Source organism: Pteropus alecto, unplaced genomic scaffold (genome assembly GCF_000325575.1).
Source record: "Pteropus alecto unplaced genomic scaffold, ASM32557v1 scaffold69, whole genome shotgun sequence".
Taxonomy (NCBI): domain Eukaryota; kingdom Metazoa; phylum Chordata; class Mammalia; order Chiroptera; family Pteropodidae; genus Pteropus; species Pteropus alecto.
This window is the reverse complement of record NW_006494610.1, coordinates 10,823,985-10,851,725: the sequence shown is the minus strand read 5'-3', so window position 1 is coordinate 10,851,725 and position 27,741 is coordinate 10,823,985. Positions and strand designations below refer to the sequence as shown.

Sequence of the window (27,741 nt, the reverse complement as noted above, 5' to 3'; positions counted from 1 at the left end):
TTTTATTAATGAATTTTTAGATCACAATTTCTTTTATCAAACTCTGTGGGATTTTTCTATTGTCCTCCGACATTTAGTAAAGCAAAGGACAAGCCCGGATCCACCCAATTTTTATTTTTGCAAGTAACCTTTCGAATTTTTTCTTAAATAATTGTATAATATATTCTTTATCCTTTTAAATGCTTTATAAATTGTTAGAATATGCTTAGGTGTGAATTTCTTTTAATTCATTCTTCCTGGATTATAGTGAGTGTATTTGCTTCGGGTTTTCTCTGAAATCTTTCTACTTAAGATGTGGCCTGAGCATCTACTTGCAATAGTGGAGGCTTGATAGAAATCCAGAATTGCAGACCCCAGACGTACTGAATCAGATTTGTAATTTAACAAGATTTCCAGGTGATTCACATGCATATTTGAAAAATACTGATCAAAGGATATTCAATTATCTGTAGATTTGATCTTGACTGGTTTTTGTTTCTTTAATTTCTTTGACTTTTTAACTTCTTTCTCCATCGGTATTTATCAAGAGCAGCCCATGCTTCTCTTTCTCTTCCAACGGGTTATAATCAAAACTCTTAGTTCCCATTTTGTTTCCTAGCTCTTCTCTGGTAACTCTGACAGCCAGGTTTTCTCAGTTTCTTCTGTTTTCTGCAGTAAATCTGGTGCAGTGTCATACTCTTCCTTCTAATTTTCAAAGCTATAATTATTCCTTTCTTATTTGCTTAACTATTTTGTTATATGTTGTATGCTGACCTTTAAATTTTTTTTCATTCATTTAAAAGGGAAGATTTATCCAGATTAAGGCTCATGGCCTCCATGACTGCCCATTCGAGTGATTGTGTGCAATAATACCCATTTTGTATTTCACACAATAGGGAATGCATGTGCACAGCTCGTAGCCAGATTTCCATTGGCACTGGTGTCATATCGCTTTGGGAAAGTGTTGGCGGGGACTTCTCTTGACACAACTTCCTAATTTTGTTTTCTCGCTTTGGGGAGAAATATCTGTGTTGCAAAAAATTTGAGGTGGTCTGTATATATTAACCCCAAGGCTTCTTACAGCTTTGCCTTCATCCATGATGCTCAAGGTAATCATGCCACATGCCCCAGAAGGCAATTTGTCACCACCCTCTCCCCTCTACTTTCTGTTCTGCTGTGTTCTGGGATCTGAGATTTTAGAATTGGTTGAAAGACAGTAGTTGTGAAAAGAGAGTGATTGATTTTTCAGTGGGAAGGAGGTTTAAACGCAACTCTCACTGCTCTGTAGAGCAGTACTCAAGCAGTCTTATTTTTGCTAGAATCTGTGAATCCCTGACATTTTCTTTGCTGTGTCTTCTTGGCACTTTACTGGGATGTTAGAGAAAGCATACTGGAGATTCTTTGGCCTTTTACCATTTAAAATAGAACTTCTTAGTAGTATAATCTGTTAATGTAAAGAACAATTTTATCTCTACTTATCTACATGTTATATATAATATAGATGTTATTTATAAATGAAGGTCTGAAATATAGGCAGAACTGTCATTTGTTTATTTTGTGTTTTGACTAACTTAACCAGCTAAGCCTTGAAATAATAAACCTTCATTTAAGTTTCTGGCATCCCTGATGAGCCTCACTTAGGAGAGAGAAAGTGCAAATATCATCATAGGATTGCCCTTGGAATGTATTTTTCAATAATCAGAGATAAAAACACACTTTTTTGCTTTGTGGTGGGAATCTTGGTGTGAGTTTCTTCCCCCTACCCCTTCTTATCTCCCAAGTTCTCTTGTGCTAATTGCTAGAGAGGAAAGAAAGATGGAGTTAACGGGTCTCTTGTGGAATGGAATCAGAGCCCACATCTCAGGAGAAACTTCACTGACTGCAGTTTGCAAATAAATTTTTTACATACCATAAGCAATGCCACCACCATTTTATTTTGGGTCCTCCCGCAAGCATGCCTTGAGGTGAGGACTAGGGTGACCCTAGGAAGCACGAATGAAGAATAAGGAGGGTGAATCATGGAAGCAAACACTAATGAGTGGATAATCACTGTGAGCACCTGGAACTCTGTCCCCTTGAGGATTTAACACACATCAGAACCTTCCTACTGTGGAATGGCAAGACCAGGACATTTGTCCTCTGACTCTACTTTCCCCACATTCCTGGGTTGTCCCTGTTGAAGGCCGAGGAAGCACCTGTAGTGCTAGAGAAAGTTCTCAGGCAGAGAATAAGAGACTGGTACTTGAGGCAGGACTCAGTCAGTTTGCTGGAAATGTCCACAGCTGCCTGTAAACTTGGGTGAGCTGAGAAGATTCGGAGTAGCAGATCTTGTTGAAGAAAACAGGCAAACAGATATGTGAGGTAGGAGGGAAACCTAATTAAATATGCTCTTAAACCGATTATTTTAGGGAAGGGAAGGACTGACAGAGTATTAAAATGGGGGTGACAAATGAGTTGCAACTCTCATGCCAGCTCTGATCAACTGGCTACTTGGAGTGCTGTGTTAAGGAGAATTCTCAAATGGCTCAGTAGGATATAGTATCTTTACAATTAGCATCTCAGACATAGAAATGGGGGGACAGAAGGGTGGTGTGTGAGTCATGTATTTGCCACCCCGTCTGAAAGTGAAGACTATTTTTTTCTTCATATAAGAGCTGAGTAAGACATCTTTAACGAAATATAATAAATTCTTCCACAGATTTGACCTTTCAAAATGCACAGCATGTGGAGTATCTTTGGTTAATGGGAGAATTCTCCAATGATTAATATTATAAATAAGAGTGGGATAAACTTCAAAAGCACAGCAGTTATAATAGGTATTAGTTTTGTCATTCAAGTAAATATGCTATTTTTTTCTCACTCACTGATTATATAAAAAATGAAATAGTCATAGCCTTAACTGGAAAATATAAAAGTGATCAAAAGCAGACAGTGTTCAATAGCGTCAGTGCCTGATTGCAGCATCAATGTTGAGACAAGTGTAATCCATTTTGGGGCAGGGGGAGGGTGAAAATATTTAAGTTCCACTCTTAGCAAATTTCGTTATACAATTACTGTTAACAACTATAGATGTGTTAATTAACTAGATAGGAGGAATCCTTTCACAATATATATCAAGTCACCATGATGTACAATTTTATTTGTCAATTATACCTCCATAAAATTAAAAGAAAATAGCCTTGGAGGAAAAAATAAAGTCATGAAATTAAGTGGAGAAAAAGGTGTAATTCATCCGTCATACTGTCTTAATGAGGAAAATATCACCATTTACCCTCAGACATGATTTGAACTGCCAAGTCCAAGAATAAGTGCAGTATTAAATATAACTCAATAACTTGTACCATTGCCATTCAAATTGATTTCAAGTCCTGTGGTTATTACTTCCTAAATACTCCTCAGTTCTCATCTCCACTGATGCATCTGAGTCCAAACTACCATCAGGTCCTGCCTAAACTACTGCAACCAAGCTACCTATATCTGCTTCCATCTGTTCTTCACATTGTACTCAGTAATCTTTTCAAAGCATACATCTGATCATGTTGCTCCTATAGTTAAAATCCTGTAATCAGCTTCCAAGTGCTCTTAGGAACAAAGTGAAAATCCTTTATAGAACCTTAATCTGTTCGCCATCCATTTCAGTCCCTCCATCCTCTAGGCTTCTCACCATGGGGTCTTTGAACCTGCTTTCCTGTCTTCACCACCTGGTTAACCCCTGTTTATCAGTTAGATCTTGGTTCCAGGGTCACTTCTTCAGGGAAGGCATGCTGTATCTCTCAGAGCCAAATCTCAAGATTAGAGGCCCTCATTACTCTACGAACCTCTTCTGAACACTGTTCTTTCTTCCCTTTCCTATGGTAAAGGGAGAACTTCTTAGATGACTTTGTCTCTCCTGCATGAGTCTAAAAGTTCCCTGATGGCAGGGGTCATATCAGTTCTTTTTTCGTCACTGATTCTTCAATTCCTAGCACACAGTACCTAGCATAGAGCAAGTGCTCACTAAATATTTGTTGAATGAATAAAAGATGTGTCAAAATGCATTTTTATCAATATTCGGAATTTTAATTTCTCTCTGAGAAAAATCTCACATTTATTTAGCAAGTTATCATTTAAATGGCAGTTTGGGGTATACTGTCATATATTATTTATGAAATCTGAGAAGGAGGCAGGGAAGGAATGATTACACACATCTTACAGAATAAACTGAGGTTATTATGGTGTCCTGCCTACAAGCATGCAAGAGGGAGGTGGGAGAACCAGGGCTCAGCCCATATCTTCTTGGACTCCAAGTCTAGAGATTTTTTTCCCCACAGTGTGTCATAGCAGGATGACAAACTATTAATTACTATGATCTTGTCTTAAGATCTTCTAGATAAGCATATTGACTCGCAATATTTATCTGGGTGTTGTGTGTTGGTTTCACGTTCAGTGGAACAGAAATGGCCATAAGCAGTGACCACCTGGTGGCCCATGACACTGGGGGCTGTAGTAGTGGGAGATGAGTTACTAGGCGCATCATGACCTATTATGAATTAATTTGCTCCTTATAGACACCACAAGAAGGGGTACCATTCCAAGGTGCCACTCTGTTTAGGGAAGAACGTTCACTCTTAATTAGAGAACCCATGAAGTCCTACACAACAGGCAGAACTGGATAATTGGAAAGGCAGGATAGACACACATCTGGGACTGAAGGAGCCAGAGGTGCTGGACAGAGAACAAAGCCCTCCACAACTCTAAAGTTTTCCAAAATGTCATTGTATCAGCCTATTTTATAGATGACAGAACGAAGGGGAAGTCTTCTGGGCTCTTAGCAATATGCCATGCTTGAACCCTGATACATGTATTTTAAGCATGTTACAGCCATTGAGGACCTTCCGGTCACCCGATTCCTCATTTTATAGATGTAGACACAGAGCGTGTCTCACCAAATCATCACAGAGCTGATGACTTAACCACTAGGTGTGCATGAACATTAGAAATGATGTAAATCTTTCAGAGAAGGGTGAATTGGCTCTTAAACTCCCTTCCCACTAGTTGACCTCTAACAACACCCCCCCATCCCCCCCAAAACACACATCTTTTATTTTGGTTTTAATTGTAAGAAATTTAGTGAAGACAGGGACCATATTTGCATTTGGCAGAGCTAACTATATTGCTGACAATTAACTCTTAGTGACCCCACAATAAATATTTTTCAATTGAATTGAATTGCATTAAGTTGTCAGCTTATTTTTGAGTAATTTCCCATTATCTTTAAGTCACTTAAAAAAGAGAAACTTACAGAAAATAGAGGTTTTCAGGTTTCTAACCTCTCTATCTAAAGATAAATACGGTTTGAAAAAGCATGAGCCACCTTCTGTCAACATGACAAGCATGTTTGTGTCACCTGGATCCACCTAGGAACTCTGTGGGTCTGGTTTGCTTTCTAAAGCCACATTAGTGCTGTGAGACTCATTCTCACCTTAGATTCTACACATAGCTTTAGTGGAGACTAGATAGGTTTTATCAAGATATTTTCCTAACAGAATTAACAACCAGTCAAGAACCATACTTTCTGGTAAAAGCCAGTGAGTTACAGCCCAGCAGGCGCCTCTCCACAGCTGGCACTCTGCTCATACTGAATCTGGTACTTCATCACAGTTGGCATTTCGTGCTCCTCTGTCCTCATCCACCTCCCACATGAAGGGGTACTGGAACATTATCTTCCTTCTGTATAGATGAAGGTCAAATTGTAACTCCAGCTGCTACTCCTGCGGACGGGCTGCTCTGACTAATGATGACTAATGTTTTATAGAGGAGCGTGAAGAACCTGCTGCGGATACCTTTTTAATGAGATCAGGGTTCATTCCTAAGTCCTTAGTTTCTCACTTTGCATTTTTTCCTTTGGGATGTCTTTCACTCTCATGGCTTCAGTTTCTCTCTGCATGAGAATAATTTGTAGTGTTGCCTTTCTAATCCTGGCCTCTACTATTTATACTCCTCAGCCCACGTGTCCCTCACTTCTTACTCATTCACTCACTTGTTCATCTACTTATTCATCATGAAATAGTTATTGAATGACCATTTCAGGCCCAGCATTGTCTTCCTGGACAGCTTATTTGCTAAGACAATGGTAATAGTTGATTTTGCTGAATCTGCTACACCTGCTTCCTCTGTCCCCACTCCCTTTTTTCCCTCTCAATGACACAGTACCCTGTGCTGAGCTTATTTATCCCCAGGGCTTCTCCTATTGTTCAAGACTTCTATATCTGCTTCTAAATCAGCCCATTCTTCCCCTGAGGTCTAGCCCAAGTGTCCACCTGTATCGACACTGATCATTCTACAGGGTTCACGTCCAATAATAAATGCTGCCTCTTTCCCCTAAAGCTGCTCCACCTTCAAAACAACCTGAACTGTAAATGCCACTAGCAACCACCCAGTCCTCTAAGCTGGAAATCTGGGGCTCATCCTAAATTTGTCCTTTTCACCCTTGTACACATTCCATCAGTCTTGTAGGTTCACCTTGATATCTCTTGTACTGACATCTTCTCTCCATCCTTGCTCCTATTGCATTCAAAACTCCAGAACCTCAAAACTTCTTGGCTCTATTCTTGCCCTTTCCAATCATTCTTTCTAGTGATGTTAGAGAACTCTTTTTAAAGCATAAATTTGAACATATCACTTTTCTTTTGTACTGGTATCCCATTTGCTGCAGAATGAAGTCCAAACTCCTTTGCACAGAAGCTGCTCCATGATCTGGCCGCCTGCATCTCCAGTCTTGTTTTTTATGAAGTCCCATCTCACATCCCTCTCTCCACCTCTGCCCCACTCCATTCACAGTTCTCAGAATACGTATGTTTGACAATGTGATATTTGCCCCATCATGCCCATTTCTACCAGGAATTCCCTTCCCATCCTGTCTGCCTGGCAACAAATAACTTCTTTTGAAGTCTTAGCCCAAGCGCCACCTCCTCTACGAAATGGTCTCACTACTCTTTCTCTTCTAGGTAGAACTGACAAGTCTTATCTCTGTGTCTCCCATGATATCCTGGCTACCGCCCTATCACAGCACTTAGAATACATTGGAGCTCTTTCTTTTGAAACTTAAAAATTATAAAATTGATTTACTGAAAAAGCAGTTTAAGAATACCTAGTTAAAATCTTATCCCAGTGCTATCCAATACAACCAAGAAGCAGTTTAGCACTTTTACATTAGGAACAAGGACATAAAACAAGAAAGACCACATTAAGGCTGTGATTCAAACTCAGAAAAAGAAAAGATTCTTAGGTCTTCTTCAGGTCGATACAGAGCATACAGAGCACTGTGTCTGTCATGTACCACACTCGGGTCTGCTGACTGGGATATAAGAATATAAGTCTCTGGAGGGTAGGGGTCATATTGTGTGTCTTTACATCCCCAGTGCTCACCAAAGTAACAGGCATTTAATGAATACCTTCAAAGATTTAATGAGTGCTTACCAAATAAATAAATAACAGGGATATTTATTATGAAAAGCATTCTATAGTTTGATATTTTGTTTGTTTTTTTTAAAATTAGTTTTATTGTTAGTATGGCTAATGTATTCCATTTCCCTTCAATGGAAAATCAGGACATGAAAAAGCCAGCTTATATTTTAGCATGAGACAATGTTAGTTTATTGACTATAACACTGTAAAAGAATAGATTTGCAGAATTTTAAAACTAAAGCAAATATTTTACCTAACCTTTTCATTTTACAAATGTACCATGAGGTCACAGATAATTAATGGCAGAATTGGGCTAAGATCCTTGTCCTATGCCTTGTTCCCTGTCATACTAGTGAAGTAACTTTTATTGAGCTTCAGTTGTGTTCCAAGCACTGTGTTGGGTCAAGTATAGATGTTTTACTCTACGATCTCAATAGATAGATGCAGCTGCCAAGATTATAACCCATATCCCCATATCTTGAATCCTCTCATCTCTCTAGTGCCATCGCACATGTGCTGAACATGCACATCTCTTCCTTGGGTCAGTGTGACATATTATCATGTTGTTTCTCTGATCCTGAGCAGCTGATGAGTTTCATCATAAGTCTTCTTTGGTTCTTGACCTTGACTATATCAACTGTCCTCAAAATTGTCCTCTGCCCCATCAATGGCTCTATCAGATAAAAATTTATAAGATGAGCCAACAGTCCCCTTGTTTCTCTTTGTTAGTCTATTCTTCTGGCCTCTCCCACACTTTCTCATCAGGCTGACTGCTGCCCACATGACTTACCCTTAGCCTTACTCTGTGCATTATCCAACTTCCCCATTTACTCATGAAATATCGTTATAACCCAGACACCTCTTGCTCACTTTACCAAATGTTAGGTAGTTAGTCAGGCATGAGCAACAGGAGCAAAGGCCCAGCTCTGTAATCACAGAAACTTCTCTTGAAGATCTTCCTTAAGACCTCCCAGAAACACCTCCCTTTTAGGGTTGTGAATTACCCTAAATCCTAGAGCACAAAGGCCATAAAAGCTGCTGGCTAAACCAGCTACAAATGCATGCACAGGAAGTACTAACCTAACCTGCCCACAACCTAGGCCTCATTAAACCATCATTATAATATCATGACTATGCCTGGAAGTTCATGAATCTAATTATAACAGACTGAATTCTGGGTAAGCACATGCTCAGAAGGCAAAGTGTTATATAGCAGCCAACTGTCTGTCAAGATAACTCACATATGGATCATCTAGGACCTCCCATCACGGACCAAATATAAACAGACCTTCCCATTTCTGTGTTGCTACAGCTCTCACTGCTGAAAACCCGCTCCTCCCTTGGGGCGTATTCTGTCTTATCTCTTCACCTTACTTAGCACAGCCCGACTCCTTCTAAAACGTACTTTCAATAAATCTTACTTTTACTAAATCTCGCCGACCTGTAAGTTTTTGCTGCATTGGCAGAGAACCGAGAGACAAAACACTACACAACACTACTTGACCACTACCCCCATGCAACTGGGGCGATGCCAGATTTCATATCACTCCAGTGGTTAACACAAATCCATCAGAGTTTATTGTCTCAAAATTACTTAGATTATTAGATTTCAGAAGTATTTAATTAGAGGATAGGCTAAATTCACAGTTTATAGTGAAAAGACAGTTACTTAGCATGATGCTGTGGGAAGCTGAGTGTGGCCCACAGGTGGAAGATAGAATATGATTACAGTTGATTTAAATGACAGTTGTTACAAATTTAATTTAAAAAAAATCAAAAATGCAAAACATAGCTTTTTCAAAAGCCCTGGACATTTAGGAAAGGAGAGAGGTTCCTGTTGAATATTCACATGTTGGATATGCACATTCTGTGTCTTTTATTATTATTATTATTATTTACACCTACAGCACCTGGTCTTCCTAGGTGGTTTCCCATCCAAGTACTAACCAGACCCAACCCTGCTTAGCTTCTGAGATCAGACATCAGGCTTGTTCAGGGTGGCATGGCCATAGACCATGGACTGTGGCTCCACTGGGGCACGAACCCAGGACTTTCTGCGTGTAAAGCAGATGTGCTAATCGCCACACTATGGAACCACGTCCCCTGTGTCTTCTTATATGCCCCAATCCTCTATGGTTTAAGTCAAATGCACCGCGTGCTTTACAGAATGGCAAATGATCATTGTTGATCTATTTTTCTCTTAGCAGCTGTTTCAACTCATATACATAATCTGTCAGTAAGTTTCCTAGCTTGCCAGCTTCATTACCTCTATAGAGAGAAAAAATACAAAATAAGGAAAAGCAGAAAACTACAAACAAGTCGCACTTCCTGAATTCTCACTCTGTGCTAGACAATATGCTGAGCATTTTACATTTTGCCATTTAATCTTCACAACAATCCTGTGAGGTAGGTTCTCTTACCATTCTGTTTCACATATAAAGTAGCAGAAGATTTAGAGATGAAAAATAATACTTGAAGTCATATAGTGATTGGCAGAGCTAAGATTTTAAAACTAGTTCTCAACCCAATGCTCTTATTCAGTTTTCTTGTATCGTCTACAAACACAATACGATCAAAAATGGCCAATGTAAAACTATGAATAATATATCTCTATTTGACTGTTGAAAGAAAACTAATCGTTTGATGTAGTCCGAGTTTTGTCATTTCATACTTGCTAATATATGAGGCTTCTTTTGTTGTAGGGCTTAATGAGCTAACATATGAAAAGAAAGAAAAGAGGATCTCTTTGGATTAAGTGGGAATTGATATCCAAGGCATGGCTATTCCTCAAACCATAAGGAAATCTGAATAATTGACATTGATTGAAAATGCTTATGATAAAAAGCAAAAATCAAACCCAAACCCACCCAGAAAGTTTACCTGAAGAAATAATCAGAAAATAATCAGAAGGGAAAAAACTTACCCCATGAAACATGATCATGAGGAGATACCCAGAACAACACAAATGTTGATATTTCTGTGGATCATAAATAACCTAATTATTGCCTGAACAGTCAAGGAGGTAAAGTCAATGAACCTCTGCCTTCTCTGCCTGCTCTAAGCAGACTCTGGGTATGCAGGTGCCATACCTGGGGGCTTTCATCTTTTAGGACTTGCAAATCTTAAGCCTATTTATTTTTTTCATTACCTCATTCTTCATTTAGGAAAATTAGAAAAACATGTATGCTTTCTCTGTTTTCCCCCTTGACCATTTGTTCTTTCACCTTTGGTAAAATGCTCTCCACTTTCAAGAGCCTTTCGCACTAAAAAAAGTACTCTCACATACTTGACCTACAAACCTGGAGAACCACTCACAGATATGTTTTTTAAAGAGTTAGCTTTGAGATTTCTGGAAATAAGAATTGTTTTCTGAAAATACTTATAAAGAGAGAAATCACAAATGGCGGTACTGTAACCCAATTTAGAGGCAAGGATAACTTTCGAAAGTTCTGAAACTTTAAAGAAATAACAAAGGGCTTAAATTATGTTTTCAAATAGTTTAAAGAAATATTGAACAAGAATTTAAAAATAATATTAAAATACTAATAAATATGCGAAATAATCAAAGATCACCATTAAAATGTTGATAAGGACCCAATGAGATAATTTACTTCACCAAAACCGTTTACTGTTGTTTCTCTTTTATATGATTTATGGCCACTATTTTACATAGCCCTCTCCTTTTTTTTTTTTTTCTGCATTATGATGAGAATAGAGAACTATATGGTATAAAAGCCATTAGGAACCTAGCACCAAACTTGCACATTTTTGAATCCATAACTGGAAAGGCATTGGATGAGTATAAATTATCACTGTTATATTCATTATCATTATTAAGTCTATTCTTATCAGAGCCAGTTCTTTTTCCAGGCACTTAGGACACTATTTTAAAACAAAATTGTTCCCACATCTTTTAAGCTTACAAAGACTTGGTACAATCGACTTATAGAAGCAATTGTTCTCCTGAACATTTAATATCACTTGGATTAAAATCATGTAAAGCCCTAGATTGCCTGAGTCAAAGGCCAGTTTTACACTAACATTTTCTCATTCTCAGTTACTGCAGAGGACATAGATTTCATTGCAAAATAGAAAAGTTTGTTCAGTTGGTATTTGTATGGTTTTGGATTTATCTGCTGCATCTGGGGATTGAGGTACAGGAGCAATGAACAGTGTAGTAAAGTTTATGTAGGAGGAAAGAAATTATTAGTCATTTCCTTAGAATAGTTAAAAGGAGAGTTTTTACCCATAGTTGACTTCTAAGGTGAGTCATTATGTTATGTGGGCTAGAAAGAAAGATCTCTACTCATTATTCTTCATAATCATTTACATTTTACAAAGCGAATCATAAATTCTCTTTTTGGCTTTATTTCATCAAACTTTTTTTTTTTTTTGAGAAGAGTATCAGTAAATAATAGACATAGTTTTCCTAACTTGCTTTATTTCAAGAGTGTCAATTCCAAAGAGGAAAAGCATTATGGTAAGTGAGAGTTTCTGGAAATTCATGACCTTTCTGCCCATTACTCAGGTTCAAGACACTACAGCTGTCAGTCATGCCCCCCGTCCCACCCCAATCCAGCTGCATAATAGGCCCTGTAGGTCTGATTTCTCCTCTCTTCCTATTTACTCTCTTCTTTGCCCACTTCCAATTTACTCAGAACCAGCTCAGTTGGCCCAGGCCTAGCAGACACTCAGAAGCAAATTTGCTGCCAGCTTGCACTTTAGGGCACTATTTTCCTGGAGTCCCTTTTTAGGACATTGCACTACTACTCTAAAACCCAATGTGACCACTCCCCCAGAGGCCAGCCGTCAGGCCGCGGGAGTCTTTCAGAAAGCTTGCATTCTTACTTCCTTATTTTCTGAGATTTCAAGTTTTTATTTACTCACACCAGCTGGCTGGCTCGTAAGTCCATTGCTAGGAACACTGTGCTCCTGTTATCATCAATAGAATCAACCTAGATGGTTGCCTCTTGAAGGCCTTTTCCCCAGTTAATTTTTTTTTTTTAGCATTTATAAAAACCACGCTCATTAAAAAATATCTTTTGAGCACTTACTGTGTGTCTGTCTTCAAATGTTCATCTCTGTGCACCTCAGAGTTTTAGAAATAAGGCTATTTTAAGGCATAATTCCAAAAGTGAAGTAGCCTGAATACTGGTTGGCGTAAGACTTACTTCAAAATCAAATCCACATTTGATGAAGGCTGGCCAGAGAGAGGCCAATTTTTTCCTGTACACCCGATCTGTGAAGCATTGTGGGCAAGGGCTTCATTTCACCATAGTCTACTTCCTTCCACGTGATTAAAATATTTTTTGAGCACTTACTATGTGCTAGGCAAATTAAAGTTCTTTTAGTCTGAGTGTTCAATACAGATGTTGGTTTCTGCAGTTCTTTGCACCTACAGCCATGCCACACAATTCCAGGGGGGCACTGTTCACATAATAGGTAGTCTAAAACAAGATAGTGCTTCTTAAGTTATCTCTGGTAAAAGACCAGTTTAAAAAAAAAAAAATCTCTAATCCATCAAGAGCCAACACATTTGGAAAAAAATTATTAGAAAATTTAAAAAATCCAAGCCCCAACTTAAAAAATTATTTGATTCAACAGATATAAAATTACTTGAGTTAGTTTGCTATATAAATTTTGAATGCTTATTCTCAATTTCTTGTCTTTTTTTGAACACTGGTGACAACAGTTTCTGGCTGATACTGGTCCTTGGGCCACCCTCTGAGTAGCACCCACAGTTCTAGAATATAGATTCAATGTAAATGGTACTCCCCAGCGTTGTCCAAGATTGAGTTCCTACCTGAGCCCCAGGCATTTTGACAGTTTAATTGTATGTCAGAGAACTGGAGGAAGTGTACACATGTACAAAAAAGAGGAGAGGGCAGCAAGAACTCAGAGACTTTGGTACGATAGGCAAATTAATTGGTTATAGACAAAATACAAGGCATCATTGTCCTTATTTAAACTTTATACCCTAGTCTTACACCAACTTAGAGCTGGGACTTCACATCCATGCTCATTAGTGATCCAATGCCACGGCGGCAAATGAGACCTTTTTCAGTCAACTCAGATTTTCTGGCCAAAGTCCAATTTGGCTAATTGCCTCTGCCTACATGAATGCCTCCCACCACAGAAATTATACTTCCCCTCTTCAACTAGTGTGTAATGACAGTCTGCCTTTGAATAGCTACCATTATAAACTTTAGAGGAAACTACCGTTTTCTGCAAGATAAAATAATAATAATAAAAAAAAAAGCTTGTGTGTGTCTGTGTGTGCAATCCTCGGTGAGGTTTATGAACATCCAAATGGCTTCTCACAGAAAAAACTGTTAGCTAAATGTACAGTCAGGATGATACTTTTATCAGAACAGGAATTTTACTGGATATTTATACAGCAAGGCTGTGGGACCACAGAACCCAGCCTTCTGTAAGTAAGATGCAAAATGCCAATAATTTCAGGGCCTGGAAGGACATGATTAAATGTATGGATTTTAAAGTTGGACTTTAGTTTGATTACAGATATTCTGTGGGACAGCTTAATTAAAAAGAGAGACTTAAAAGATCTTTAAGAAAAGTTTAGAGCAAAAGTTTATTTAAGGCTTCCACCTCTCTGCACAATTTTGGTGTTCCTATTCTTTTCTCGTACAGTTGGTATAAAAAGGGCTGTAAAGTATAACTCTCTGAATATTCATTTAAAAATAAAAATAGACTTCTTAACTACTTTTTCCCCCTTTTCTCAATCTAATTCCACATTGTTGCCAGAGTCGTTTTCCTAACACATGTTCATCATATAATTCCCTATGAAGCATCTATATTTGTTCATCGTTTCTCCTTAGGGCAAGTCTTGCCCCTTCTGCTGGGCTTGGAAAGCCCTATAGGATGTCTTTATTTCATTGACCCAACATTAGCTCCAATTACTTCCCAGCATGAACTTTCATTGGAATTGGGCTGCTCTCCAAAGAATGTTTCTGACTGCCCCTGGGCTTCTCATCTCTAAGCAATCATGGTGCAAGAAGCTATTCAATGTGGGAAGTCTTTTTCCTTTGCCTCCACTCTTTTAACCTATAATCTTTATCCATCTTGAGTCTCACCTTCAGATAAGTCGTTTCCTAAAGTCCTCTCACTTCTATTTGTATCACAGGATTTATACTTTAAGTATACCCTCTCTTCTATTGTTTCTCCTTATTGCATGAGCGTTAGCTCCATTTCCTAAATGAAATGATGTACTCTTCTTAAGTAGAGAGCATTTCCTCCTTCATGTTGTGTGGAAAGCCTGGCTAATCCTCCCCCTACCCACCATTTGGCCCTTCTCCCCATCACCTGGGGAAGGTATACCAAAGAAGCACTGTAACAACTTCTTACTCAGGTGCTTTTAAAGATGCTTAAGAAGAAACATCATCATTCATTGAGAACACCTAGATCAGAGGCTGGCCAACTTTGTTGATAAAGGGCAAGATCGTTAATATTTTAGGCTTTGCAAGCTATGTGGTCTCTGTTGCGATGACTCAGTTCTGCTGTTATAGCACTAAGTAGCTATAGACAATACATAAATGAATGAGTGTGATTGTGTTGATAAAATAAAATTTTATCAACATTGAAATTTATATGTCATATAATTTTCACATATCAAAAACAGTATTCTTTTGACATTTAAAACATTTAAAAATGCAAAAATTGGATAACTAACCTATTGCAGTAATTACTTTGTAACATATACTTGTATAAAATCACAATGTGCACCTAAAGCTTACACAGTTATATATCAATTATATCACAATAAAGCTGAAAAAAAAATTAAAAGCTATTCTTAGCTCAGGAGGCATACAAAAGCAGATGGGGGACCAGTGGGTGGGCCACAGTTTGCTGACCCTTGACCTAGATCATCATTCCTGAAGTTGTGGTCCCTGACCACCTACATCAAAATCAGCTAGAGTAAGGAGTTTATAGAAAATATAAATTCTGGACCCAGTGAAGCAGAATTTCTGAGCTCATGAAGGATACTATCAAACAATGGTGAACCCTCATCTCAGCAATGGCCATGATGTTTTAGCTTTTTGAGTTAGTACTAGGGGGCTGGTAAGCAAAGTTACAACAGGCAGGGGCAATGACAGAACAGGCTCATCAGGAAACTTATAAGACTTACAACCTAAGCGGGGAAACAGGGACTCCAGGCTTTTAATTAGTATTCTGGAATTCTTTCAGATGCAGGAAATACAAAACCTGGGGAAATTCTGAGTGTTTGTATTTAAAATACATGTTATTCAGAATATCAATAGATGTAGCAAATCTTTATTTAGCTTAAATCAGTAAAAATAGAAATGTATTCATGGGGAAGAAAAGAAACACATACTTTATTAAATATATTGTGTACTAGACTAAAATGTAAAAAGAAACAATCTTTATGTTTCTGCCTCAAATGAAAGCTTCTGTAGCTAAGGCCTTTGTTATCTGTGGCAAATTCAGGAGAAATGATTTATTTCATTATAAGCAAACAGTTCTGAAGGGCAGGTATAATGTATTTCCTAAGACTTTGTATAAACTCATTTACCTAATACATGGGATTATAAAAAAAAAAAAAAAAAAGCATCTTCAAGGAAGAAGGGCCATCTGGAATGTCGCGCTCATAGGGGCACTTTGACCAATGTGAATCAATTGAGGCTGGAATGACCCATCTGAGTAGAATATTTAGTAGTGTCTGATCCACAACCATCGTTACCTGCATTTTGCAAATTAGTCCCAAACTCTAAAGGAAAGGAATGTACCAGGGGAACAAATAGGGCTCAACGCTAACTTCCAGCACTTAGCCAGCATTCATTGAGAATCTCCTTTGTGTCAGGCACTGTGTGGATTTTCTTGTTTAATCCTCACAATAAGTAGCTACATTTTGCAAGTGAGGAAACTGAGTTTTGGAGACCTCAAGGACTATGTCCAAGATCACACAGGTCAAGTCAGGACCCAGATTTGAACTCAGGGCCTGTGCTCCTAACAACTATGCTAGGTCACCTCCCAACATCATCGAAAAGGAAATCAGGCTCTGGTGTGTTTTCTTCCACTCTAGCTGAGGAAGAAACCAGAAACTGGGCTCTTTGTGGACTCTGGACGGATGTGCTTAGCTTCACGTCAAAGAGGCCAGTGCTCCAGTATGCCTCCTGCTAGGTCAGGAAGAGGCATCCCCAATCATCTTAGGACACTGAGACTGCTCTGGATCACCCTTGCCAAAGAGGCAGATGATGTTTTTTCCCTTTATGATAATATTTCTTTGGGAACCAGTGAGTAGGGTTCCTAATAGAAAGGGACAATGACAGAGCAGGCTTCTTAGAAATAAATCTTTCTTATAAGACCTCCACCCCAAAAAAGAGACATCAATAGGGGCCATTGCAGGCTTCATCAGAGAGAGAGAGCCTGGGTTGTGGCAGAAGTGGAGAAGGGTGTCAGATGAAAGCTAAGATTCCAGACACAGATTCAGAGGACATTGTACCATTCTGGGCCAAGAAATCCAGCAATACCCAGAACAGAAATAGGTCATGCTTGGAAAAACCATTATTTGAACATGGCTGTGTTTAACGTGCCTAAATTAACTGCTAGTAAACTGTGTATATTTGAATTAACACATTTTTTTTGTCCTTATTAATTTTCCAGGTTCAAGCACGTCTTCAAGTATGGCTCAGGGGAATAACACCAGAACTAATTAGACCAAAAACTGTGCTTATCTCCTTATGCCTGATGAGGGAGAGCAGATAACTTCTCTCTAACACTTGACAATGCTGTTTTGAATTAAATTAAAGCACTTTCAGCATTTTGGAGTTAGAGTACAATGCTACTTTTATGATATAACAATGACAATTTAAAGTCTATGAGTGGTATATAGAGCCATTTTTACAGCATATTATAATATTTTTAAAAGGCAGGAGTGATATGCACAATTTGCGATCACTTCCTTTGGGAATAAGGCTTTATTTCTCTGTTAGAATTAATGTTATTTAGGCATTTTACAAGAGGCGGATATATGCTTTTGAAAAGTTTTTTTTCTAGTACTTTTTAGCAAATGTAAAATTTGTAAACAACTTTACATTATACGTGTGAACTAAAGTTCGCATTTTCCATCTATCACACTGATTACTGTTTTTGATAAATAATTTCTCAAATTTCTGAAGGAATAAGTCTAAATTCTAAGCTGTGAAGCAAAAATATCAAAAAGGATCTCCTTATTCATTGAGACTTTCAGGAGTAGCTTAGGCAATTCATTCTTTTGAGGAAAAAGAAAAAGGAGGAATAATGGGAAGCCCCTTATCCCTTCTGCTGCCAGCTCAGATTTTGGGTATCTTTAGGTTTCTGTGAAAACCCCAAAAGCATGACTTTCCCTCAAGGTGCCTGCTGTCTCAAAAGTTTGCTTGCTCACTGTTTCTTTCTGTGCCTTCCTCAGGCAGTTTTTCAGTGTATTAAGACACAGGCCTCGAAAGGGTCATTAACTGGTTTTCATAAATTCCTACAAGTTAGAAACGTTTGTTGAAGTAAGCTTTTTTAGACACTGTAGGGAAGGTCTTCATAAATTTGGTATAAATCTTTTCTATTAAATTAGGAGATTCTGTCACTGGGCCAGGATCAACCATTCTATAGCCCAAATTGCATGTATGAATATGTGAACTTTAATTTGAACACAAATGACCTGGGAGATGATTCAAGATGCAAATTATGATTCCGTAGGTCTGAGGTGGGCTGAAAAATTAGCTGGTCTCACAGGTAATGAGGATGGCAGTCCTTGCAAGGTGCTGCTACAAGGTACCTGACAAGGAAGCAAGGTTTGTCAGAGGCAGAAAGAAAATAAACCAGGGGAATGAGCGCAGAGAAGATCCCTGGTTATGGGAGTCAGAATATTCTTCAATGAAGACACTACAACTTGGAATTTTGGATGGGACTTCTTTGGATATGTGTACCTGTCCCTCAGAGCAGGATGTTTGGCATACCTGGCACCAGGGCATTAAGTGCCAGTTAAGAATCCAGTTGTTATGACAATGATGGAAAAAAGCAGACAGAATAACAAACAAATTCAAGTCATGCATTCTTAAGTTAAAATTACTACTAAGAACAGATTTCTAATGTTTTATTCCATCAGACAAGCACTGTAACACTGCTATGTATTCTTAAAGGTTTACCAGACAAGTATTGTGACTTCTACCATTGCATGTTCCTGGCAGCCTCTTCAAATAGCCTTCCTCACATTTGCTCACTTATGACAACAAAATCCTCCTTCCTTCCACTCCCCCGAAGGTATTGCAGGGTCTCTTTTCTCTGATCTTTTCCACTTTGTTGAACACGGAGCAATTCTTCGAAGGTCCGTAGGCTGAGAACCAGACTGCTGTAGAAGTCTTGTTATTGACTAACTAAGCACTTGTCTCCTTTGATTCCTATAAATAAAAGTTTATCCTGAGGTCTGTTTTCATGACATAACCTGAAAATGACCCTATAAAGTTACAGATACCAGTTGGAGTCAGGGGAGGATGAAACAGACTTTAGTCAAGAATCATTGTTGAAAGGTGATCCTCAAGAGACAAAACACATAGGAGAAAAAAAGGGAAGAAGAAACTATGTCTTCTTACGGTATCTTGTTGAAAGTATGTAGCATCGAACAAAATTGGCAAAGTCATGACTCTAATAGGCTTTTCTGACAAGAGCAAATAGCTAAACACTACTTGCTAAATGCTAAAAGGTAGAGATATAGAAGCAATGCGATCTTGCTTGTATCTTCTGTTAAAAGGGTGATTCTTAGTTTACCGGCAAATAGAAGTTCAAAGTAAAGTGTGATTGTGTTACTGAATTTGTATCCACTTTTAGAACTGTATCATAATTAGACTAAGAGCACAGTTTTAATACATAAGAACAGTATACTAATTTTATTCATTTTTCATAATATATGTGAACAATGTTGTTTGGAGCAATAAATTGTCCTCTCAACCATACGAGGAAATTATTGTGAGAACTTTTAACAGTCAGAGATCCACTGACCACTTGGTGGGCTAGCAGTCCATTTAAAGTTTATTAAAGGGCCAGGGACCTTTCAGTCTGAATGGTTCAATGTGTCTTTTTGAGATTCCCTTGATAAATTCGGAAGGGAGAAAATGGCAACTCTAATGCTATGACCTAACAGAAACTTTTGACCTGAAGAAATGACAAGAATATTTATAGGGCTTCCTGGGAAAATGAAAATGCTGGGAGTGTCTTACAGGGAGAATTAACTTCTTATCTGAATTCAAAGGCAAATAAGAGTGTGTCAAAAAATATGGAAGAGAGGGGATTATTCACAAAGAAAGAAATAATTCGCTATGACAGTGAGGTATACGGCAACAATTGTGTGTTGCTAAGAGAATAAGTTCCACGAAAGCAGAGATTTTTAATTTGCTTTGTCCACTGCTGTATTATAGAATGCCAAATGGTATCTGAAACATGGTAGATGCTCAATGAATATATATGGAATGAAGAATGTGACATGAGGCTAAAGAGGTTGGTATGGACCAGATGATGAAGGATTTGGATGTAAGACAAAGAGTTGGTTTTGGTTTTCTAGAGGCCATAGAAAAGCACAGAAGTACTCTTGTGAGGGGAAATAAAACTATAGAAGTCGACACAATCGTGTGTGTGGCCATGGGGTGGTGGAGAGGATATAGAATCATAAAACAAGAAAATTACAAGCAACAAAAATCTGGGAATCTCAGTTTTTGAGGGATGGACAAAGAAATAGAATTCACTAAAGGTGTCTGGGAAAAAATTGAGAACTGAAAGATTGCTAGATGAGATTGGTGTCCTGAAAACCAAGGGAGGAGAGATCCTAAAGCAAGTATTATTTAACAAATAGGAAGCCACTGGTAATAGTAGAGAGAACATTTCAGTAGTGTGATAGAGACAGAAACTAGATAGCAGTAGGTCAAGAGGTGCAAGGCATGTAGAAAGTGCAGATATTTATTAAGTAAATCCTATTCCTCCAAGAATAATTGTCTTAAATAATTTACGAAATAAGGTGGGATATATGTAAGCACCATACATAGATGACATTTCAAGAAAGTCGTCTGAGAATGAAAGAAAAGAGAAAGAGCCGTGGCTGGAGGGTAATGTAGAATGAAGAAAAGATTCTTAAAGTATAAGATAAATCCCAGCAGGTTTATAGGATAAGGTAAGGTGATCAAAGGGAAAGAAGTTATAATAGTGCCCAAGAAAAAGAGGATACAGTTCCCTGAGTGGACAAGAGTGGCTTCCTTCCAGAGCAAGGTGAAGTTGATGTCTTTGAATAGGGTACCTGCAGGTTTTCCTTGAATCCAGAGGGAAAGAAGAAAGGGTGGTTCTAGATATGAGCTTGTTTCTGAGGCATGAGGGAGAGGAACTGATCCATAAACAGTTGGGATAATGGTTATTGGATTAGCCACAGCTAATGTGGATCTAATGAATATATTTTAATGGTATTATTATGTATTTAATGTATTTTAATTATATTTTTGATTTTCTTTATATAGGAGTGTGGATTTATAAGGCAAGTGGCAAGGTATTCTATGTGGGATTTTAGCAGGCTCCCAAACTTTAAATTGCTGACACATGTGGTTTGGGTAGTTTTTTATCATATGAAAAAATATATAGCTAAAACGTAATAGTTTCCTCAAATTTAGAGCAATTTAACTGAAGTGGATTTATCTATGCTTCCCTCACTAAATTTTATTCCAAATTTTAAGTGGAAGTGACACTTTAGTGCAACTTTTTCCAATCTACCAGTAGAAGATTCTTTGTAACATTAAACTATTTCTGAACAGAAATGCATTATAATGCTCATTAAAACCGACTCTCCTAGAAATGTAAACCTGATTTATCTAATGCATTAAAAAATTCTCTATAAATGTACCACACGTTGTGAAATAATGTTAATTAGGAGGAGAGGCAAAATAATACATTTTCTTGAAATTTCAGGGCAATCAGCATAACTTATATTAATATGGTATAATTATAATTATTTTTATTCCACTTTTGTAGATTTATATTCATTAAAAGTCTATGGTTTCCTATTCTGCAATATGAAAAATGACTTTAAAATGTTATATAGCAAGATAATGTTGTAAGTGATTTCATTCATTTATTCAACAAGTAAGGGCCTACATGTAGGTGCTGTGATTTGAAAATCTTCATGGCAAGATTTTCTGAGTTTACCATCTGGAAGTCTCTTGCACATAGCTTTAATTGTACTCAATCCACTTACCTTTCTGCTCTCATGCGTAAAGCAACCAGCGCTCTAAAAGTTGAGCACATTTTTGACCTGACCAGCATACTTTCCTAAATGTACCTTATTACACTATAGGGCAGATAGTGAGGAACGTGACTTTTTAGGCGGCTATTTAAGTTTTAAGATTTATAGAACCAGGGACATTTGAAAATTACCTGGTAAATTTATTGTGCAGTGCTCATTTTCAGATTTGAGTTTATAACTTTTTAAAAAAGTCTTAATGAAAAGACACTAAGATTCTCTCCACATACAAATAATTTGCGTGAACTGATTGCACATATTTTATGTAATATAAATGTGATCATCTTCCTGTAGGTTCTGAATTGTTGGTCAGAACCATCATTGCTTCTTTCCTTCTCCCCTCTGACGTTACTCGAAATTCCAAATTCTGTTACTACCAAATTCCGTTTAAGGTTAGTACACTTTTGGGCTCTGAGTTCAAGGATATTATCACTGTGGATTAGAAGGGAGCAGGAAATATGTTTGTAGATAATAAATGAAAAACAAACTACTATTTATAACTTCTTTTTCCTGGGGTCCCCAACTAATGAATGCACAATTATAACTAAATAAACTCGTGTTAAGAACTGTAGAGTTTACAAATGGGGAGCTGGTAGTCAGAGAATTTACATGACATGCTCACAGTAGCCATCTGAATTTGTAGCACAGATACCAGAAACCTGGTATGCAGATTCAAATTAAATTAGTTTTTCATCTAAGCCTGTATGTTTTTTCTAAATGGAGACATTGTCATATGGCAGGTTTTACAACCATATAATGAACGCAGTTGGTACATTAATTAACAGGATTAATCTGTTTTTACCTATTACATTTAAAGTAAGCTCCATATAAACAAGGACTTATTTTGTTCGCTGGATTTTCTCACATTTAGAACAGCACCTGGCACATTTGTGGGATAAACAAAGAGGAAGAAGAAAGACAACTTAGGCAAATATTTGGTACATGACCAAACAGAAAGGAGGGATGTTAAAGTTGCTTCAAAACCCAGACAGAAAAGAATTACTAGAAACATCATTCTGCCAATTTTTTGTACACTTTACATTATTTGACTCACACATGCATCTTCTTGATTTTTTTTGTGACTGTCTTTTTCCTAATATCATAACAGAATAAAATAATTTAACAAGTATGAATGCTAAGCTCTGAGGAAAAAATGGTAAATAAAATATAGTCTTTGCTTTTGAGGAAATTAACTATTATTTTTAAAACCACTAGAGCAATTATTTATACTTACACTGGTGACTGTGGCAATGTAAATCTTAACGTCCTTTTTTTGCACTTAAGGTGTCCTCAAATTAGTAAGTGGGGTAAATAAAAGGTTAATACCAAATCAATAATTAACAGTTGTGTCTTGTTACATAAGTATTGATTTTACCATCTATAAAACACTAAGTTCCGTCCATTTTTTCATTTGTATTTAGAAATGGCCAACAGATATATTTTTAAATAAAATAATTGATATATTAATCTGACTGGTGTGTGTGTGTGTGTGTGTGTGTGTGTGTGTGTGTGTGTGTAATCTTTGCAATAAAAAAACCCTGCAGTTTGAAATTTTTTATTGTTATGGCACTTGAATTTTATGATAAAGAGTTGAAAAAGTCACTTGTCTCCCTGAATCTTCTTGTTAGAATGGATGCCATTTCCCCCTTCGTAATCCCTAAACAAAACAAGGTTTGAAGTACAACATGCCACAGAAACACATTTCACTAACTTAGACATCAGCACAAATAGGAATGCTTGGTTTTTAGGTAATAAGAAGTTGATCTCAAGTGAGCTGAATGGCAGAGAATAAATATAATCTAGGGTATTTTTGAAAGGACAAAGTATACTTCCCCATTCTGAATATATATAAAATCATATTATATTAAATAAATGCACTCTATAGATTAACATATAAAAGAAGTTTTGTTCTCAAGTGACCAAAACACTAATGCTGATGTCTCTCCAATTAGTAAACCAAATTAAAAAAAAAATTAGTGTTATTTTCAACTGACTTGAATGAAAACTGACGTTAACTTGAAATATGAAATCCTATTGCCAAATCCAGTGTTAAATGCTCAGTGCTGTCTCACTCAGCACTGACACAATTATTCACACCTTCCGTCTTGGAACATTTTCCTTCGTAAGGCTACCAGTATCCCTGTCTTGTTTCTCCTCCTTCCTCACAAGTTATTCTTTCTCAGCCTTTTGCTGGTTACTCTTCCTGACCTCTGAAATTGGAGGATCCCAGTACTTGGTCCTCAGAATGTTTCTCTTTTTTATTTACACTCACTCACTAGATGTTCTCATTCAATCTCCAGCTTTGAATACCATCCACATGCCAGCCATCTCCACTTGGATAGCTAAAAAGTCTCCCAAGCTTCACATGTCCCAAACTAAACTCTTTATTCCAACCTCAAGCCACTCCGCCCCAACATTTCCATCCATTATATTCATCATATCAGCAAATGGCAACTCTGTTCTAGTTGCTCACCTGAAAAGCTTTGCAGTCTTGGATTCCTCTCTTTCTCTTATCTCACATATCCCATCCATCAGCAAATCCTTTGAAATTTATTCAGAATCCATTTCCTACTTCCTCCACTTCTACCATCCTTCTCCAATCTTTCTTCATCTCTCACTTGATTACTGTGAAAGCCCACTCACTTGTCTGCCTATTTCCAGCCTTGTCTACTAACAGTTTATTCTCCATACAGCAGCCACAGTGAACCTTTTAAAATGTTATATCATATCATTCCTGTATTCAAAAACTCCAAATCCTTCCTATTTCACTCAAAAACAAAATATTAAGTACTTGCTATGGCCCATGGCTGCATAAGACTCTATGTTACCTGCTTCCTTGCAGCTCCAAAAATCTCTCCGACCTCATTTACCATTTCATCTCTGCCTCACACTTCAGCCATACGAGCTCCTTGTTATTTGTCTATATCAAGCACAGTCCCACCTTGGGGACTTCCCTGTGACTGAAATGCCCTTCCCTGTATATCCACACAGCTTGCTCCCTCACTTTCTTTAGATCTCTGCACAGATGTCCTTTCTGACTACACTTTCTATAAGAGTACGTATCTTTCATGCCCATCACTTTTACCCTGTTTCTCAGTTTCCTTCATTCTCACCTTTGATACGTATTTCCTTGTTCATGATCTAATTTCCCTCTAGGAGAGAGGCTTTCTGAGGCAGGACTTTGTTTTGATTACTGTCATACTTCTAGCACCTAGACCAGTGGTAAGCACAGTAGATCCTCAACAAATATTTATTAAGTGAATGAAAATAGATGAATAAATCTTACATGTCTACCAGAAGCCATCAAAACTGTCTTTCCATAAAATCCGGGGAAACTGATTTAATGTAAAACCCACTGATATTACAGTCAGAAGGTATAGATTTGAATTCTGTTTCTGCTACTTCCAAGTGGTGTAACAACTCTACAAGTATTTCCAGCATTTTTCCTCACCTTAAGGGTCATCATGTATCAATTTTCCTACTTGGTATATGTCTTGTGAGATCAATGGCATTTTCCATGATTAGGATAGGGTAACTTGTCATTGATATTGCCTCATATTTCTTATTTCTCATATCTGGGGAACCATAAATTACCCATCCCTGTGCTAAGACACACATTCTTTGAACTTGGGCCATTACTTAATTCTTAATCTAAGTTTCTTTATCCATGAAAGTTGGGTTGAGGAGTGAAATGTAAGGAGACCCTGTGAATTTTAAAATGTATATAAATGACATGAGTGTACTTTAGAAGCCTGAAATAGATCACATTACAACATCATATTATAAAAAAGACTTCATCTCATCATTAATAGTCATATAAGACATACCAAGGGTAGGGTATCTGCTACATGTTTGACCACAAACTGTTCCCTTATTCCTGGGCACACAGGAATACTACATTTCCCAGGCTCCGACGGTTAAGGCCTAGAACTGAATTCTGGCTAATAGAATGTGGGAGGAAGTGATGTATACCTCTCCCAGGGCTGGTGTCTAAAGCCTCTTGCTTGATCCTCTACTCTTTTGCTCACATTTTATCTTCCAGTCGCTTAGAGAGGATCTAGTGGGAGACTCCAAGGCATTAGGGGATGAAGATCCACTAGAGTGAAGCCTGGTTCCCTGAGCTGCTGTGTGGAGAGTTGTCTAGGAGATCTGCTATCTAGGAACACATGTACTGGGAATGATACAAACAAAAAACAGTTTTATTGTGCTAAGCATCTGAGAATTCAGGGCATATTTATTAATCAGAGGCCATTACACCGTGGTCATTCACAATTCACAGTATAGATTTGTTACTAGGTTTGTTGTGTCATATACTCTCTTTTCTGCTGATATTAAGTAGAAAGTTAGGTTACATTATACCGATTGTGGACTATCCACTTGGACTTTGACCTAATCTCTCTAGATAGCACTCTTTTCAAATAATTGGTGCTTTTTTTTCTCTCTCTCTCTCAAAAGTATTCCTGTATTAGATCTTGGTGAGTACTGACTCTCTTTTTAAGCTAAAATCTCTTTTGATTATTTCCTAAGGCTTTTGTTGCTGTGGTGGTAATAATAGTTTTTAAACTCAAAGTTCTTCAAAAGTATCTTTTATAACTTTAACTGGCTGTTTATGTATTTCTTCAAACAAGTAATGACATGAAATAAGCACTAAAATATTTGGGGTAAAGGGGAATGATGTATGCAACCTAGTCTTAAATGGTTTAGAAACACACAAACCCGTGCACCCCACCCCCCATGTGCTATTAAGCAAATGGGGCAAAATGTTAACAGCAATATGGGTAAATGGTATATGGTGTTTTGTGTACTATACTCATAATTTTTATATGAATTTGAAACCATTTCTAAATAATTTTTTAGTAGTTACCACTATTAAAAATATTAACACTTCTGATTGGTTTGCTTTTAATATTTTCTCTGTGCAATTTAAAACGTGCAATATGTTTTTGTCTGATAATATGCTTTTTGAAAATTTAAAGCATTAGTTTTCTACAGACGCAATTTTCTGTGTCTATAATTTTTATGCTTTGCCCTCAAACACAGCTCTTATGCTGCCTCTCAAATACTTTAAACCCTGTTTGAATGTAAAAGAGAAGATGTGCATTACTGATACTAGTTAATTATTATACGGTCAGGATAAGAAGGGAATAGTCTATCCAGTGAAAATTTTTAAGATCATGTTTTCTAGAAATATGAAAGAAAATTTTCAAATACTGATCAACTGTAATTTATGAGAGATTTATACATTAAGTAGGAGACTTTGTTGAATTTTAATATAAATAAGAGTATAATACATGATAAGGATTAATGATAGTAATCACATAGAAGTTGCTTTATTCCAGGCATCAAAAGCAGCCTTCTTGGGCAGAAAGTATAATTTTTCCCAAGCCATTAAAATAGAAAGTATAATGTTTCCCAAGCCATTAAAATAGAAAAACTATTAGCCAACAAAATAAAAAAGCAGCACCAATAACTAGTGAGAATAATAGAAACATTCTTAGGTAAAGTGGAAAATAAAAGAAAAACTAGAGAATACTTGATTTAATTCTATTTAAATACATTTGAGAACATGAAAAAAAGAGAAAATTTTGTAGGATAGTACAAATTACAAAAACTGAGCTCAGGCAAGACAGAAACTCTTAGATTAATTACTATGGAAGAAATTGAGAAGGTTGTAAAAGGGTATCTCTCCCCCACAAAACCAAACCAAAAACCCAATCCAAGCCACTAGAACTAGATAATTTCAAAGGATTATATTATACTTTCAAAGAATAGATAACCTCAATGTTACTTAATTTATTTTAGAGCAGAGAGAGAAGAAAAGCTATTGATTGCTTTTATGACACCTGCTATAACTTTAATGTAAAATCTGATAGTAAAAAACAAAACAAAATCTGAAAAAGAAAACGTCAAACCAAACTCATTTATTAATGTTAGAGAAAAATTATATATAAAAATAGAATATAGGAGCACATTATAAGCATAATATAGCTTATTCCAAGAATGAAAGGATAATTCAATGCTAATAAACTTCTCAA

General features: G+C 37.2%; 1 protein-coding gene and 1 pseudogene across 1 annotated transcript in view; both read right to left on the bottom strand.

The window, feature by feature from the left end:
* Positions 1-27,741, bottom strand: part of LOC112474005 (membrane-associated guanylate kinase, WW and PDZ domain-containing protein 2-like) — a 292,185-nt gene that overhangs the window by 170,674 nt on the left and 93,770 nt on the right. The gene's annotated exons all lie outside the window — the stretch shown is intronic.
* Positions 9,324-9,439, bottom strand: LOC112474076 (annotated as a pseudogene).